The following is a 17,314-nucleotide window of genomic DNA, read 5'->3' as shown; positions in this document are numbered from 1 at the left end:
CCATATTAGAAAAAGCAAGTGGCTGGTGTGAGATGGAAGTTCTGACTCTATTAATCTCTGATGTGACTTTACTGTTACTTTCTGGTGCGACCCTGTGCAAGGTCCTTAATGTTTCTGTGCTTTAATTATTTGCCTGAAAAATAGGAAAAGTATCTACCTCATAGGACTGTTATGATTAAATGAGCTGGTGGGGGGAAAGGTGTAGATATGGGTGTGTAGTACTTAAACAACAAGCGTCTCACACATAAAGTCCCATACATGTACAAGCTAGAACTATAATTTTATTCTACTTAATTCCTGAAATGAAAATCTTGGTTCATAGTTTATGATATTTGACATTTCACACAACTGTATAACGTTTTGAGGTATAGCACAGAACCTGGCTGCTTTTTGTGTTCTGTCACATACCTACTGTTAAAGTATTCATATTGACATTTGAAGTTCTAAGACATATACATCCAGCTGGATTCTTATCAGGACTGTCAAATTCATAAATGAATTTGGAGAATCGACGCCTATATAATAGTTAATCTTACCAGTTTATAAATATGTCCCTCCATTTGTTTAATACCTATTTCATAATCTCTTCTCAGAATTTCATCAGAGAGGCAGAACCACTGTATATAAGATAAGACATTTGTTACCAGAATTGGGTCTTATGCAATTATGAGAGCTGCCTAAGCAGTGTCTGTAAGTCTGCTTTCTTTCCTCTGATGCTAGAGCTTGAAGTTCACAGGGAGGGAAGTTGGGAAGAGAAGATGGATATAGCATTGGGAAGAGAGAGGACAAGCCGGAACCTACAAGCAGGAGCTGGAAGCCATGAGGAAAGGACAAAACTTATGCCAATTCTCATCACCTGTGATCTTGATATGGGTGTCCTACATAGAAAGCTGGTGTCCTTCATCACAGAGCGAAGCACACACCTGTGAGGAATAGCAGAGTTAAAGAAGGATCCAGGCAAAGGTGGTAAAGCTGCAGACCCAGCTACTGTGTCACACCAAAGTTTGAGATCGCACCAGTGCCTCTGTGTTGAGAAACACCAATGTTTCTGTTTAACTTCCATCTCTCAAATAGCCTGTAAAAATGTCTCTAGTGGCCCACTATAATTGGAAATCTACAGAGAATTCTGAGAAAGGCAGTTCAGTCTAGTCAAAGTGAATGTTACAAAGCCACCACACCTCTCAATAGAATGTATTTAATAGATTATGAGTGGTCTGTACTTCTAATATTTATAATAGGCTACTACTATAATAGACTACTCCTACTATTATAAGTCTCATACTCCTAATTGTTTACAATCACCGCTGTGATCTCTACATATGGTGTGGTCTCTATACAATATGTTTAAGATATGGTTGTGAATACCTTAATGCCTTTGTCTCCTTTCCCCCCATCATACATCATAGTAACTCAACCCTAGTTATCTAACACACTGCTCTCTCAGCACTGAAGTAGCTGATTTATAGCTAGAATAAAACTCAAAAACATGTTAAACAGATCAACTTTGACTTCCTACTTTAGCCGTCATTGCTGCCTTTCAAACTTATTATTATATAATTTTTCACATCTCCAGCACCTCCCCTCCTGAGTGGAGTTCTCACAGTTCTAGAGACTGGCAAGTCCTAGGTCAAGGTACTGGCCACTTTGATTCCTTGATAAGAGCTCCCTTCTGGCTTGCAGATGGCTACCTTCTCACTGTGCACTTGTATGGCAGGGAGAGATGAAGCATGCTACCTGACATGTCTTCCTATAAGGACACTAAGCTCATTATGAGGGCCCTATCCCATGACCTCATCTAACCTAATTTCCACTCAGGTCCCATCTCCAAATACCATCACATTGGGAGTCAGGGCTTCATCATATGAATTTGGGGCTGGGGGAATACAATCCACAGCATCTTTCTTCATCATCCTCAGTAAATGATTCTGTGTCTTATTTCATGTAGAAATGGAAACAATCAAAAGAAAACATTGGCATCAACCCACTTTCATATCAATGCTTTACACTTGAATTCCTATACTCTGCACCTTTCCTGTTACAGTGGCCAAAATATACATCCTATTGAACCAAATACTCAACTTGTTCATTAAATTTCATGCTTTCCTGTCCACTGAAGAATCTCAGTCCAGCAAATGGCCCTCTTTGTCCTACATTACCAATTTTCCCTCTCTACCGACTCTTCCTGGAAACATGCAAACATGTTGTAATATCTCTAGTATCTATAAAAACTCAGCCTTAATTTTATCTTATCCCATAAGTTGCCTTTAGAGAGAAATTCACAATACCTATTCTCTCCATCTCTTCTCTTCCCACTCTCTCTTGGACTCCTCTCAAATGGGCTTTCATTGCCACCACTGGACAAAAATTGCTCTTGACAAGTTCACCAGTGACCTCATCAATAAACCCAACCATCAGTCTCCAACCTATCTAATCTGGTAACAATTAATAATATTAATGATTCCCTCTACCAAAAACTTTGTTCTTGACTTTTAAAACAAAAAGTACTTAAGTCTCCTCCTACTTCATTAGCCATTTTTTCCCTAAGATCTTTTGCTAGACTTTTCTCATTGCACAAACTTCTTAATGTCAGAATGCCTTATAAACTCAATCCTCAGACGTCTTCTCAATTTATACTCCATCCTTAAGTGAGCTCATCCAGTCCCTCAATCTTAAAATCATTCATAACTTGATGATTCCCAAATGTGTAGCCATAGCCCCTGTCTTCAGACTCATATATGCAACTACCTAGTTAACATCTCTACTTAGATGTTATTTGGCATCAAAAGCTTAAAATTCAAAACAAAATTGTTGATTCTTCTTACCCCCATATAGTTTTCCCCCTGGTATTTCCTTTCTTACTGAATGGCAACTATTCATCCAATTACACAAGACAACAAGTGTGGAATCATCCTGATTCTTCATTCTCCTACATTAAAAGAGCCAATCTATCAGTAAATCTTACTGGTTCTTCTTTCAAAATACATAAAAAATTTATCCACTTCCTACCAACTGGCCCAAGAACTCTTATCATAGACAAATTGTAAAAGCCTCATAAGTAATCACTCTGTCTCCAATCTTGTAAGTTCACAGTCGAATCTTTATAAAGTTTCCAAATTTTTAGATTATATCAGATCTATGCTCATAATCCAAAGTCCATGCATGGTCTAAAAATCCCATATTATGGCACATAGGTAACTATACGACCATATTTCCATTCTCTCCCTTACTTATTTACACTGGACTCCTTGTTATACGTAGAACAATACAAGTGTGGAGGAAAAAAAGAACATATCAAGTGTGCTCCAACTGCAGGATTTCTGCATCTATCATTTCTACTTTTTTGGATTTTTTTTTCCCGCTAAGATAACATCATGGCTAAATAATTACTTCTATCAGGTCTCTCTTAAATGCGATCTCATCCCAAAGATAGCACCCTAAATAAATCATCACCCCTGCCATTTCTCTTTCCTTTTATTCTGCTTTCTTTTTCTTCATATCACTAATCAAACCTGAAATAGGTGGGGAGCCTGGGTGGCCTGGTTGGTTAAGCGTCTGACTTCAGCTCAGGTCATGACCTCACAGCTTGTGAGTTCAAGCTCCACGTTGGGCTCTGCACTGACAGCTCAGAGCCTGAAGCCTGCTTTGGATTCTGTGTTTCTCTCTCTCTCCCCCCCCACCAAATAAATAAACATTAAAAAATAAAAAAAAAAAAACAAATAGCATGAACTGCTTAGATTTGAAACTAGTTTCCCATGTCCCACGGAAACCACGCACTGTTATGACTCTAGGTGACTTCCTTACCTTTCTATGATGAATTTTCCACATCTTTAAAATAAGCATAAAATAGAATCTACCTCACAGAGCTGTTTAGTCATGGGATTTAAACATGTTTGTGTGTGTGAGAGAGAGAGAAAGAGAGGAACAAAAGCACTTAGAGAAATGTGGCATATAAGCATTACATATACATTAATGCTAGAATAAATATCATTATTTGTCTCCTCCCTTAAGAATGTAAGCTCAGTGAAAGCAGTACTTTTATCTCTCTTGTTCCCCATTGTATCCCTAGTATTTAGAATACTAACTTCACATATTTATTGAATGAATTTTTTACTGGTCACTTTCACTTAAATTTGAATAATTGAGTCTTTTGACTCTTCTTAGTATCCAAACCTATCAACTATAAAAATATTTTCTTACCTTCCTATATTTACTACTCAAATATATGTTTTATATACTTTTTAATTGACTAGAACTTTTCTATTATTTTTTTGAAAGAGAGGGCAAGAGAGTGCACACAGAAGAAGGGTAGAGAGAGAAACCCATGGGGCTCATAAGTCATGGGACTTGATCTCATGAGCCATGAAATCATGACCTGAGCTGAAACCAAGAGCTTGATGCTTAACTGACTGAGCCACCCAGGCTCCCCTACACTTCTTTTTAATGTAATACAGTGGTAAGACTCTATTTTGGTGTTGTTTGTTTTTTTTCTCATTTAGCCTGGTAGGAGTAGTGAGGGTTTCTGTGTGGTAGCCAGCTGTGCAATCTAAGCACATGGGCTCAGATCATATGGACATGAACTCAACTTCCAGCTCTAACTTACCAGCCCACTGGTAAGCCCACATTGAGCAGGATACTAACTCTGCCTGATTCTACTTACCTTTATATTTCCTCAAAGGTTAACTGTAAAAGTTGAATAAAACAAAAACGATAATGTAAGTGAAGTGATTCACAAAATATCTAACATACATTACAAGGTGAATAAATTTCAGGTGTCTCTTTCCCATTACCTTTCTTTTTTTTTCAATCATACTGAATCCTCATAGTCAATTGTTTGACATGTATGCATACAAAATGTGCTAAATGTTACTCATTAATCCAGCCACTGAGATAGAAGTTCTCACAGTCTGGTATGAGATCATTAAACAACTAATTATAGTGCAATACAAAATGTGCCTGAGAGCAGATGTTCAATTATTGTTTAGTGAATAAATGAACAAATGGTTAAGTATAAAGCTTAACCTATAGTATATATCTCTTTCTAGAGATTTAAATTTATTATTTATCCTACATCAGCAAAGACTAAAAATTTCAGCTCCTGTAAATACAGCACAGTATACCTTATGTATGTCTGTGGCTAGAAATGGGAAGGGGAAGATATGGGAGATGGAAAATGGAGGATGTAGACCCTAAAATAGTAAAATGACATCATGGTTTTGGTGCCTTATTAAAGAAAAAGAAGGGTTTCAAAATAGAAAAAAAATTCAGCAATTTGCTTTTATAAACATCTAATTCCATCCTTGGCCATATATTCAAATAGTTCCACAAGAAAGTGCCATTAGCACAAAATAAAATGTTTCATAAACTTCTAAATACTTTGTTTCCTTTTCTGAGTTTCCAATAAGAACTTAATTGTGAGATAAGGCACAAGTACAAAATACCATCCTGATATTTTTCCAGTTTCAGAAAAACAGACATTAAAGTTAAACCAAAAAATATGTTCACCTATCATCATCCATCGTTACTTAGAAAGCAATAGTTGCCTATCCAAACAGAGTTGATTGATCCTAGTTTTTCAAAACACACATGAATAGTTTTGGACAGATGTTTCATCAATGACAAATTGGCCTTGAGGGAAAAACGACCACTTTGGACAAAAGCCACATATCCACATATTAGTTTCAGCAGCACTCATTTGAAACTGTTTTCTAATCTTAAATTTCTAAGTTCTGTAAAAATAAATATTAAGAAAGTTTTAAAATTAGATTTAAATAAATCCTCTAAAGGCTAAGATGACAGTTTTAAGTAACCTACTAATCAACTTTCCAATTTTTATGGCAATAATGTTATTGGCAATATTTTACCAAGCGGTTGATGACATCAACCACAAAACCCTGTTTGTAAATACATATTATCACATTAAGGGAACACTGTTTTGATTTTTAGAAGCATTCCATTTAAGTTCTGGCCTTAAACTGACTAATACTTTTTCTTGTACTGGTTGTGTTTCCCTCTCTTTTTTAATTTTTAAATGATTTTTAAAAATTTTAAGATTTGAATGTAAATTTCAGTGAACACACAGTGTAATATTAGTTCCAAGTGTACAGTATAGTGATTCAACGCTTCCATACACCACCCAGTGCTCATCAGAACAAGTGCACTCCTTCATCCCCATCACCTATTTAACTCACCACCCCCCCCACCTCCATTTTAGTTTTGACGATACACAGTGGGAACTGTGGGAAATATTCCAATCAAAATTAAAGACTCTGATTGGCTAAGATTAGCATGGCTAGTACCAAAAGGTGTGAAATTATCTCTTAGATATTCTTCAGAAAGTAGGGTGGAAGAAAGATATATAATAGCTTTAGAAAATGTTTCCAAGAGAAACTCAAGAATTTCATAGCTAAGTAGTCACTAATTATTGAGATGTTTCTGTTAAATTCATGTTAAATGTTCTCTACTATAGAATTTGACACTCACACATATCACCACACAAAACAATGAGGGCTCATGATGAACTTATCTCAGTGTACCCACCCCATCTTCACAAATTGTTTTCTTGGTCAAATAGTTCATAGTTTAAATGGTAAAGATGATCTAGCCATTCCTGGAGAGTTTGCTATTCTGTTTGACTTTAAAATCTGTATACTTAATACCTCTCAAAGAACATTCTTGTGAGGGAGAAGGGATGAGCTGTGATAACCTAATCAGGTTTTGATCTCCCTACTTATCACTGTTTCAGAAACCTCACAGCGTTATGGAAATAATTCCCCTTAGTAAACTTTGGCCAAGGCCATCCATGCCTCTCTCCCACCTGCTGAGGAAGATCAGAATGTCCAAGATCTTAGATTCAAAAAGAACACTATAAAGAGTCTGATTCAAAACTGGCAAATTGAACCCTTCTCACTGTTGTCCAAAACAATGACCTGAACTCCCCTCCTCTTCACCAGGTCAACCCCTGCCCAAACTTTGAGCCTCTCTCTGGCTTCTCCTCTGGAAATTCTTCATTGACTGACAAGTGCTTCTCCTGGGAGTTCACTTAGAATCTTTGCTCACCTCAATCAATTTCTCAGGACATTTACCAAATAATATTGGGTAGTTCAGATGTACACTATTCCCTCATCCTCATGGTTGAATCACACTCCCCATCCCACTCCCACAAAAACTGCTGTGTAAATTGGTTTACATTGGACATTTTACCATTTACAACTTTAAAATTCTGTGTAGGTATCTATCTGCTTTAAAATCACCTTCTTTACCATTCTCCTTCTGACAGCATCCTGGCCTCCAGAATTCTGTCTCTATTCTGCAGAGCAATTCCACTTACAAGCATATCAGGTAATTTTGAGTCTTTGACAAAGCAAGATCATGCAAACAGTATCTACCCTCTCCAGAGGGCAATTTGTCTATTCCAGTGTTTCCTGATCATACTCGTTGAAATCTTTTCCTATCTGATGAAAGAAAAATAACATCAGGACTCTGCAGTTGTTTGTTCTGGAGCTCTACCAGTGTGGTTACCTTTTATGTTTCTACTTTATTTCCCATCCCATTTCCAGCAAATGGTTCCTTTACCCTATACCGTCTTTATACCTATTCTCTACCTCACGGTCACTGCTTACTTATAGTCTCTAATTCCCTCATAACTTCAGCCTGTACATTCGATCACTATGGCCTCTCTGACTTTTGAACTTCTCCCAATACTACCTACTTCAGATATTCAAACTAAGAAAGCTGATCACCTAGCTTATCCTTTAAATCTGGTCCTATCACAGCTTATTGGCCACCATATGGATTGACTGTCCTTTGTTCAAGGCCTAGCCCTGGTCCTCCAGTCATCCATAGTTTTGATTATTCCATGGTACAAAGGGGATCATCCAGCCTCACACCTTCTGCAGCTGTTGCTGATGGCTTATTCTTCTTAGATTGGGCCAGAGAGAAGCGACTATTAGTTATGCCAATTGCAGTTTCTTCTTCACTATTGTAATAGATGTGTGGTCCCCAAACTCCAGTTCTAGGAGCCACGCTCCTGTGAGTGTGGCTGTTAAACACTCATAGCTTTCCCCCCTTTCCAGGGAACTTTCTTCAGCTGACAGAGCTGCCTCACCCCCAGCACACACACCGGATTGCTGCTCTTTTCCCTTTTTCAGCCTAATTATCCTGCCTTACATCCTCTTATAGATTTTTTTCTGAAGAGCTCTCCCTCAAGATATCTGCATCTTAATTCTTGTGTCATATTCTGCATCTAAGGAACATAACCTCAAAAACCTAAATAAACTAAGCTCCCTTTGCAACTCTATTGGAAACCCATGATTATGCCAGCAACTTCTGATAGTAATAACCTTATATTTATATTTTGAAATCCAGAATTGAGATTCTATTTTGATTTTAGACACGCTATCATTCTAATGGAGATGTAAAATTACATAATTCATCTATAAATAATGTGTATAAGTTTGTGGTGAAATTGAATGAAATGAACTATAACAGGTTTGGCAATTGTATATATAGATCATATTTTTAATCAAATTTCCAGTACTCAAATTATTTTATATTATTCAGATATAACTGACATAGAACATTATATTAGTTTCGGTTGTACAACATAATGATTCAATGTTTGTATATGTTGCAAAATGACCACATTAGTACGTGCAGTCAACATCCATCACCACACGTATTTCCAAATATTTTTTCTTAAATGAAAACATTTAAAATTTACTCTTTTAGTGGCTTTGAAATATACAATACAGTATTAACTATAATCACCATGTTGTACATTACCTCCACGACTTATTTATTTTATAAATGGTAGTTTATACCTTTTGACTCCCTTCACTCATTTGCCCATGGCAACAATCAATCTATTCTCTTTATGAGTTTGGCTTTCTATTTAATTTCACAAATAAGTGATATCATGCAATATTTGTCACTCTCTGACTGACTTCAATTAGCATAATATTCTCAAGGTCCATCCATGTTGTTGCAGATGGCAAAGTTTCTTTTATGGCTTAATAATATTCCACGGAATACATATGTGACATTTTTTTATCCATTCATCCACCAATGGACATTTACATTGTTCTCATGTCTTGCCTGTTGTAAATATGCTTTAGTGAATGTAAAAGTATAGGTGTGTTTGAGATATTGTTTTGATTCTTTTGGACAAATAACTAAAATTGCTGGATCATATGGTAGTTCTATTTTTAATTTTGGGGGGACCTGCATACTGTTTTCCATAGTGGCTGCACCAATTCACATTACTATCAACAACGCAGAAAGATTCCCTTTCCTCCGTATCATTGTCAACTCTTGTTACTTCTTGTATTTTTCATAATAGCCTTTCTAACAGATGTGAGGTGATACCTCATTGTGGTTTTGATTTGCATTCCCCTGATTAGTGATGTTGAGCACTTTTTCACATACCTGTTTGACATTTGTATGTTTTCTTTAGAAAAATATCTATTCAGATCCTCTGCCCATTTTTAATTTTTTTTTTTTTTTGGTATTTAATTGTATGAGTTTTTATATATGTTGGATCAATCCATTATCAGATATATGGTTTGCAAATATTTTTTCCCATTCTGTAGGTTGCCTTTTCATTTTGTTGATGAAAGAGATGATTTCCTTTTTTGTGCAGAAGCTTTTAGTTTGGTTTTTTTAGAAGCTTTTAGTTTGATGTAGTTCCCACCTGTGTTTTTTTTTTTTCCTTTGCTGCCTTTGCATTTGGTGTCAAACCCAAAAAATCATCACCAAGACCTTTATTAAGGAGCTTACCACCTATGCTTTCTTCTAGAAGTTTTATGGCTTCATGTCTTACATTCAAGTCTTCAATCTATTCTGAGCTAAATTTTGTATATAGTGTAAGATAGGGATTCCGTTTCAGGGAGCCTGGGTGGCTCAAGCATCCAACTTAAGCATCCAACTTCAGCTCAGGTCATGATCTCACGGTTTGTAAGTTCAAGCTCCACACTGGGCTGTGTGCTGACAGATCTAGAGCCTGCTTCAGATTCTGTCTCCCTCTTTCTCTGCCCCTCCCCCCCTCTCAAAAATAAACAAACATTAAAAAAAAAAAAAGATAGGGGTCCTGTTTCATTTTTTGCATGTGGCTGCCTAGTTTCCCCAACATCATTTATTGAAGAGAGTATTCTTTCCCCATTATATATCCTTTACTCATTTTTAATTTAATTTTTATAAGGTATAACTGATGTACAATATTATATTAGTTTTGGATATACAGCAAGATAATTAGATATTTGTATATGCTGTGAAATGATTACCACTGCAGGTCTAGTTAACATCCATCACCACAGTTATAGAATTTAAGAGAAATTTATTTTGACTTTTAAAAATTTTATTTCCAGTTAGATAGCATACAGTGTTATTAGTTTCAGGTGTACAATATGATTCAACAATTCCATACATCACCTGGTGCTCATCATAACAAGTGCACTCCTTAATTCCCATCACCTACTTAACCCATCCGCCCATCCATCTTCCCTCTGGTAATCATCAGTTTGTTGTCTATAACTAAGAATGTATTTCTTGATTTGTCTCTTTTTCCCCTTTGCTCATTTGTTTCTTAAATTCCACATATGGGTGAAATCATATGGTACTTGTCTTTCTCTGACTTATTTTGCTTAGCATTATACTCTCTGACTCCATCCATGTCATTGCAAATGGCAAGATACCGTTCTTTTATATGGTTGAATAATATTCCTGTGTGTGTGTATCAATGGACACTTGGGCTGCTTCTATATCTTGGCTATTGTAAATGATACTTCTATAAACAAGGGTCCACATATCCCTTTGAATTAGTGTTTTTGTATTCTTTGGGTAAATACCCAGTAACACAATTACTGGATCATAAGTAGTTCTATTTTTATTTTTAAGCTAAGGTTTTGAGAGAAAGAGAGAGCATGCAAGCAAGGGAGGGGAAGAGAGAGAAGGAATCCCAGAGAGAGAATCCCAAGCAGGTTTTGCACTGTCAGTGCAGAGCCCGATGCAGGGCTCAAACTCAGGAACCATGAGATCATGACCTAAGCTAAAATCAAGAGTCACAGGCTTAACCGACTGAGCCATCCAGCTGCCCTTGTAGTTCTATTTTTTATCTTTTTGAGGAATATCAATACTGTTTTCCATAGTGGCTGCAGTAGTTTGCATCCCCACCAACACAATTGTTCCTTTATCTCCACATCCTCACCAACACCTATTGTCTCTGTGTTGCTGATTTTAGACATTGAGACAGGTGTGAGGTGCTATCTCCTTATAGTTTTGATTTGCATTTCCCTGATAGTAAGTAATGATAAACATCTTTTTATGTATCTCTTGGCTCTCTATATGTCTTTTTTGGAGAAATGTCTGTTCCTGTGTTCTGTCCATTTTTAACTAGATTATTTGGTGTTTAGGTATTGAGTTTTATAAGTTCTTTATATATTTTGTGTACTAACCCTTTATTGGATATGCCTTTGCAAGTATCTTCTCCCATTTCATTGATTGCCTTTTAGTTTTGATTATTGCCTTCACTGTGCAGAAGCTTTTTATTTTGATGTAATCCCAATAGTTTATTTTTGCTTTTGTTTCTCCAGCCTTAGGAGACACATCTAGAAAAAAGTTGGTTTAGCTGATGTCAAAGAAGTTACTGTCTGTGTACTCTTTTAGGATATTTAAGGTTTCCGGTCTAATATTTAGGTCTTTAAGCAATTTTGAATTTATTTTTGTGTATGTGTAAGAAAGTTTATTTCTTTTGCATGGTGCTATCTAGTTTTCCCAACACCATTTGCTGAAGAGACTGCCTTTTTCCCATTGGATATCCTTTCCTGCTTTGTCGAAAATGAATTGACCATATAGTTGTGGGTTTATTTCTGGATGTTCAGTTCTGTTCTATTGATCTGTGACTTATTGTAGCACCATACTGTTTTGATTACCACAGCTTTGTAATATAACTTGAAGTTCAGAATTATTATGCCTCCAACTTTGCTTTTCTTTTTCAAGATTGCTTTGGCAATTTTAAGATTGTTTTAGTTCTGTGAAAAATGCTCCTGGTATTTTGATAGTGATTGCATTAAGTGTGTAGATTGCTTTGGGTAGTATAGACATTTTAACAATATTTGTTCTTTGAATCCATGAACATGGAATGTTTTTCCATTTGCATCATTTTCAATTTTCTTCATCAGTGTTTTATATTTTTCAGAGAAGAGGGCTTTCACCTCTTTGATTAGGTTTCATCCTAGGTATCTTATTATATTTGATATCTATATAAATTATAAGGGAGATTATAAATGGGATCGTTTTCTTAATTTCTCTTTCTGCTGCTTCATTGCTGGTGTATGGAAATGCAGCAGATTTCTTTGTTTATTTTGTATCTGACTTTACTGAATTTGTTGATAAGTTCTAGCAGTTTTTCAGTGGAGTCTTTTGGGTTTTCTATATGTAGTATCATATCATCTATGAAAGTTTTACTTCTCCCTTACTGATTTGGATGACTTTTATTTCTTTTTGTTGTTGACTGCTGTGGCTAGGACTTTCAGTACTATGTTGAATAAAAGCGGTAAGAGTGGATATCCTTATCTTTTTCCTGATCTTTGGAGAAAGGCTGTCAGTTTTTTCCCTGTTGAGTATGATATTAGCTGTGGGTTTTTCATATATGGCCTTTATTGTCTTAAGGTATGTCCCCCCTAAATCTACTTTGTTGAAGGTTTTTATCATGAATGAATGTCATACTTTGTTAAGTGCTTTTTCTGCATCCATTGAAAGTATCACATATCCTTATGCTTTCTTTTATTAATGTGATGTGTATCATGTTCATTTGAAAATATTGAACCATACTTGCAACACAGGAATAAATCCCACAGAATTGTGGTGAATGATTTTTTTAATGTATTGTTGGATTCAGTTTCCTAGTATTTTGTTGAAGATTTTTGCATCTATGTTCATCGGGAATATTGGCCAATACTTCTCTTTTTTTTTAGTGTTTAGTGGTGTCTTTATCTGGTTTTAATAATAGGATAATGCTGTTGTCATAGAAGTAATTGTGAACTTTTCTTTCCATTTCGGTTTTTGGAATAGTTTGAGAAGAATAGCTATTAATTCTTCTTTAAATGTTTGGTGGCATTCACTTATGAAGCCATCTGGTCGTAGACTTTGTTGGGAGTTTTTGATTACTGATTCAATGTCTTACTGGTTATCAGTCTGTTCAAATGTTATATTTCTTCTTGTTTCAGTTTTGGCAGTTTATGTGTTTCTAGGAATTTATCCGTTTCTTCCAGGATGTCCACTTTGTTGGCATGTAGTTATTCCTAAGATTCTCTTATAATTATTTGTATTTCTGTGGTATTGGTTGTTATTTTTCCTCTCTCACTTGTGATTTTATTTATTTGAGTCTTTGTCTTTTTTGGTTGGTAAATATGGCTAGAGGTTTATCAATTTTACTGATTTTTTCCCCCAAAGTATCAGCTCCTGGTTTCACTGATCTGTTCTCTTAGGGTTTTGTTTTGTTTTTAGTTTCCATGTCATTTATTTCTGCTCTAATCTTTATTATTTACTTACTTCTGCCAGTTTTAGGTTTTATTTGTTCTTTTTCTAGCTCCTTTAGGTGTAGGTTAGGTGTGAGATTTTTCTTGCTTCTTGAGATAGGCCTGTATTGCTATAAATTTCCCTCTTACAACAGCTTTTGCTGCATCTCAAAGGTTTTGGGCCATTTTGTTTTCATTTGTTTCCATGTACTTTTTTATTCGTTAATTTCCTAGTTAACCCAATTTTTGTTTAGTAGTATGTAATTTAACCTCCATGTATCTTTGTTCTTTCCAGATTTTTTTTTCAGGATCAACTTCTAGTTTCATAGTACTGTGGTCAGAAAAAAATGCATGGTATAACTTACATCTTCTTGAATTTGTTGAGGCTTGTTTTAAGGCCTAATATGTGATCTATTCTGGAGAATGTTCTGTGTGTATGTGGGAAAAAAAATGTCTATTCTGCTGTTTTAGGATGGAATGTTCTTAATATATCCGTTAAATCCATGTCTTCCAGCGTGTCCTTCAAAGCCATTGTTTTCTTGATTTTCTGTTTTGATGATTTTTCCATTGTTGTGAGATATTCAAGTCCCTTTTTATTGTATTATTATGGATTAGTGATTTTGTTATTTTATGTATATGGGTGCTTCTATGTTTGGTGCATAAACATTTATAATTGTTATGTTTTCTTGTTGAATTTGTCTGCTTTATGATTAGATGGAGTCCTTCTTTGTCCTTGTCACAGTCTTTGTTTTAAAGTCTATTTTGTACAACATAAGTATTGCTACACCAGCTTTCTTTTGACATTCATTGATATGAAAGATATTTCCCCATCCCCTCACTTTCAATCTACTGGTGTCTTTGGGTCTAAAATGAGTCTCCTTTAGGCAACATATACATTGGTCTTTTTTTATCCGTTGTGTCACCCTCTGTCTTTTGATTGGAGTGTTTCTTTCATTTCCATTCAAAGTAATTTTTTTTAATGTTTATTTTTGAAAGATAGAGACAGAGTGTGAGTGGGGGAGGGTCAGAGGAAGACAGAGAGACACAGAATCTGAAACAGGCTCCAGGCTCTGAGCTGTCAGCACAGAGCCTGACGCAGGGCTCAAACTCTGGAATGGTAAGATTATGACCTAGGCTGAAGTTAGATGCTTAACCAACTGAGCCACCCAGGCACCCCCAAAGTAATTACTGATATGTGTCTATTGTTATTTTGTTATTTGTTTTGTGGTTGTTTTTGAAGATTTTTCTTTGATCCTTTTTTGTCTTTCTTTCATGGTTGGCTGATTTCCGTTAGTGATATATTTAGATTTCTTTCTCTTCATTCTTTGCATATATATTAGTGGCTTTTGAACTATGGTTACCTATAGGTTTGTATATAACCTCTTCTGCATATAGCAGTCTATATTAAGTTGATGGTCATTTAAGTTTGAACACATTCTTTATTCCTCTCCTCCCCATGTTTTATGTATATGTTATCATATTTTACATCATTTTATTTTGTGGCTCCTTGACTGATATTTTACATAAATATTCACGTTTACTCCTTTTGTGTTTCCTACATTTATACTATCACTTTTGGTCTGTTCTTTCCACACAACCAGTCCTCTTTAATATTTCATTCAGGGCTAGTTTAGTGGTCATGAATTCCTCTAGTTTTTGTTTGTCTGGGAAACTCTATCTCTCCTTCTATTCTGAATGATGACCTTTCTGGATAGAATATTCTTGACTGCAGATTTTTCCCATACAGCACCTTGAATATATCATGTCACTCCCTTCTGGCTTGGAAAGTTTCTGCTGAAAATTCTCCTGCTAGTCTTATGGAGGATCACTTGTATGTAGTATCTTCTTTTGTCTTGCTACTGTTAAAATGTTTTCTTCATCACTATATTTTTCAAATTTAATTACAATATGTCTGGGTGTGGATCTGCTTTTGTTGATTTTTATGGGGATTCTCTGGACTCCTGGATCTGGATATCTGTTTCCTTCCCCAAATTAAGGAACTTTTTGGCTATTATTTCTTTAAATATACTTTCCCTTCTTTTCTTCTGGGATTCCTATAATATGAATATTACACTTGATGGAGTCAGAGTTCCCTAAGTCTATTCTTTGGCACAATTTTTTTTGTCTCTTTTGTTCAGCCTTATTACTTTCTATTACTCTGTCTTCTACGTGATTTTTTCCTCTGTGCTTCTAGCCTGTTCTTCATTCCATCAAGCATGTTTCTCATTTCATTTACTGAGCCTTTTATCTCTGCTGTTATTCCTTATGTCTTTGTTAAGGGTCTCACTTGTGTCTTCCACTTTTTTCTCAATTCCAGTAAGCATCCTTACGATCATTGCTTTCAATATGTTATCATACTCCATGAGGTGGAGTGCCTGGGTGGCTCTGTTGATTGGGCATCTGACTTTGGCTCAGGTCATGATCTCTCAGTTTATGGGTTTGAGCCCCATGTCAGGTTCTGTGCTGACAGCTCAGAGCCTGGAGCCTACTTCAAATTCTGTGTCTCCCTCTCTTTCTGTCCCCCCACCCCCAATGCTCATGCTCTATCACTCTCAAAAATAAACAAACATTAAAAAAAATTAAAAAGAATACTCCATGAGGCATGTTACTTATACATTTTGCTTAGATCTCTGGCCCTGGTCTTGTCCTGTTCTTTGGTTTGGGATAAATTTCTCTGTCTTCTTATTTTGTCTAAGTGCCTATTTCTCTGTGTAGGTTAGTATTTGTTGACATGTAATTGTACATAGTAGTCTCTTATCCTTTGTATGTCTATAGTACCAGTTGTAAAATTTCCTCTTTTGTTTCTGATTTTATTTGAGTTCCCCTTTTTTTGTTTCTCTATGGGTCTAGCTAAAGTTTTGTCAATTTTATGTTTTCAAAACTGATAATTTTATTAATCTTTTTAATTGTCTTTTTACTCTCTATTTCATTTATTTCTGCTCTGATGTTTATTTCCTTCCTTCTACTAACTTTGAGATTCATTTTTTTTTATAGTTCCTTAGAGTGTAAAGCACCTTGGTTTTTTTTTTTCTTATATTTGATATAGACACTTATCGCTATGAGTTTCCTTCTTAGAACTGTTTCTGTTGTGTCCCATAAACTTTGATAGGTTTACTTCTTTTTTCATTTGTCTCAAGGTAGTTTTTGATTTCTCTTTTGATTTCTTCATTGACTCATGGGTTTTATAGTGGCATGTTTCATGTATTTGTAAATTTGCCAATTTTATTTATGTGATTGATTCCTTGTTTCATACTTCATGATCTAAATGATTTCTCTCTTTGATTTCTTCATTGACTCATTGGTTTTATAGTGGCATGTTTGACGTATTTGTAAATTTGCCAATTTTCTTTGTGATTGATTTCTTATTTCATACATCATGATCCAAATGATTCTTATTTTGATTTTAAACTTGTTAACACTCGTTTTTCAGCCTAGCATGTAGGTTAGATAATGCTCCGTATGTTCTTGGGAATAATGTGTATTCTATTGCTCTTAGATGAAATATTCTGTATAGGTCTGTTAAATCCATCTGATCTAACACATTGTATAAGACCAGTGCTTCCTTATTGATTTTCTGTCTGGATGATCTATCTCTCCCTTTAGGTCTGTTAATATTTGCTTTATGTATTTAGTTGCTCCTATGTTGGATGCATAAATATAAAGTCCTCCTTTTGGATTGACCCCTTTATCATTATATCATAACCTTCTTTATTATATCCCTTGTCTTAAAGTCTACTTTGTAGCTAAATGTAGCTACTCCTGCTTTCTTTGGGTTTCAGTTGCATGGAATACCTTTTTCATCC

The 17,314-nt window shown here is 35.5% G+C and overlaps 1 long non-coding RNA gene across 2 annotated transcripts in view; it reads right to left on the bottom strand.

Moving 5' to 3' along the window:
- The window catches only part of LOC122210807, a 180,062-nt gene that overhangs the window by 3,727 nt on the left and 159,021 nt on the right, over window positions 1-17,314 (bottom strand). For both annotated transcript variants that reach the window (XR_006198259.1, XR_006198260.1), the window contains exon 8: window positions 857-923. This is a non-coding gene — a long non-coding RNA (uncharacterized LOC122210807). The remainder of the gene's footprint in view (window positions 1-856; window positions 924-17,314) is intronic.

Source organism: Panthera leo, chromosome F2, assembly GCF_018350215.1.
Source record: "Panthera leo isolate Ple1 chromosome F2, P.leo_Ple1_pat1.1, whole genome shotgun sequence".
Taxonomy (NCBI): Eukaryota; Metazoa; Chordata; class Mammalia; order Carnivora; family Felidae; genus Panthera; species Panthera leo.
This window is presented reverse-complemented; position numbering and strand designations above follow the sequence as displayed.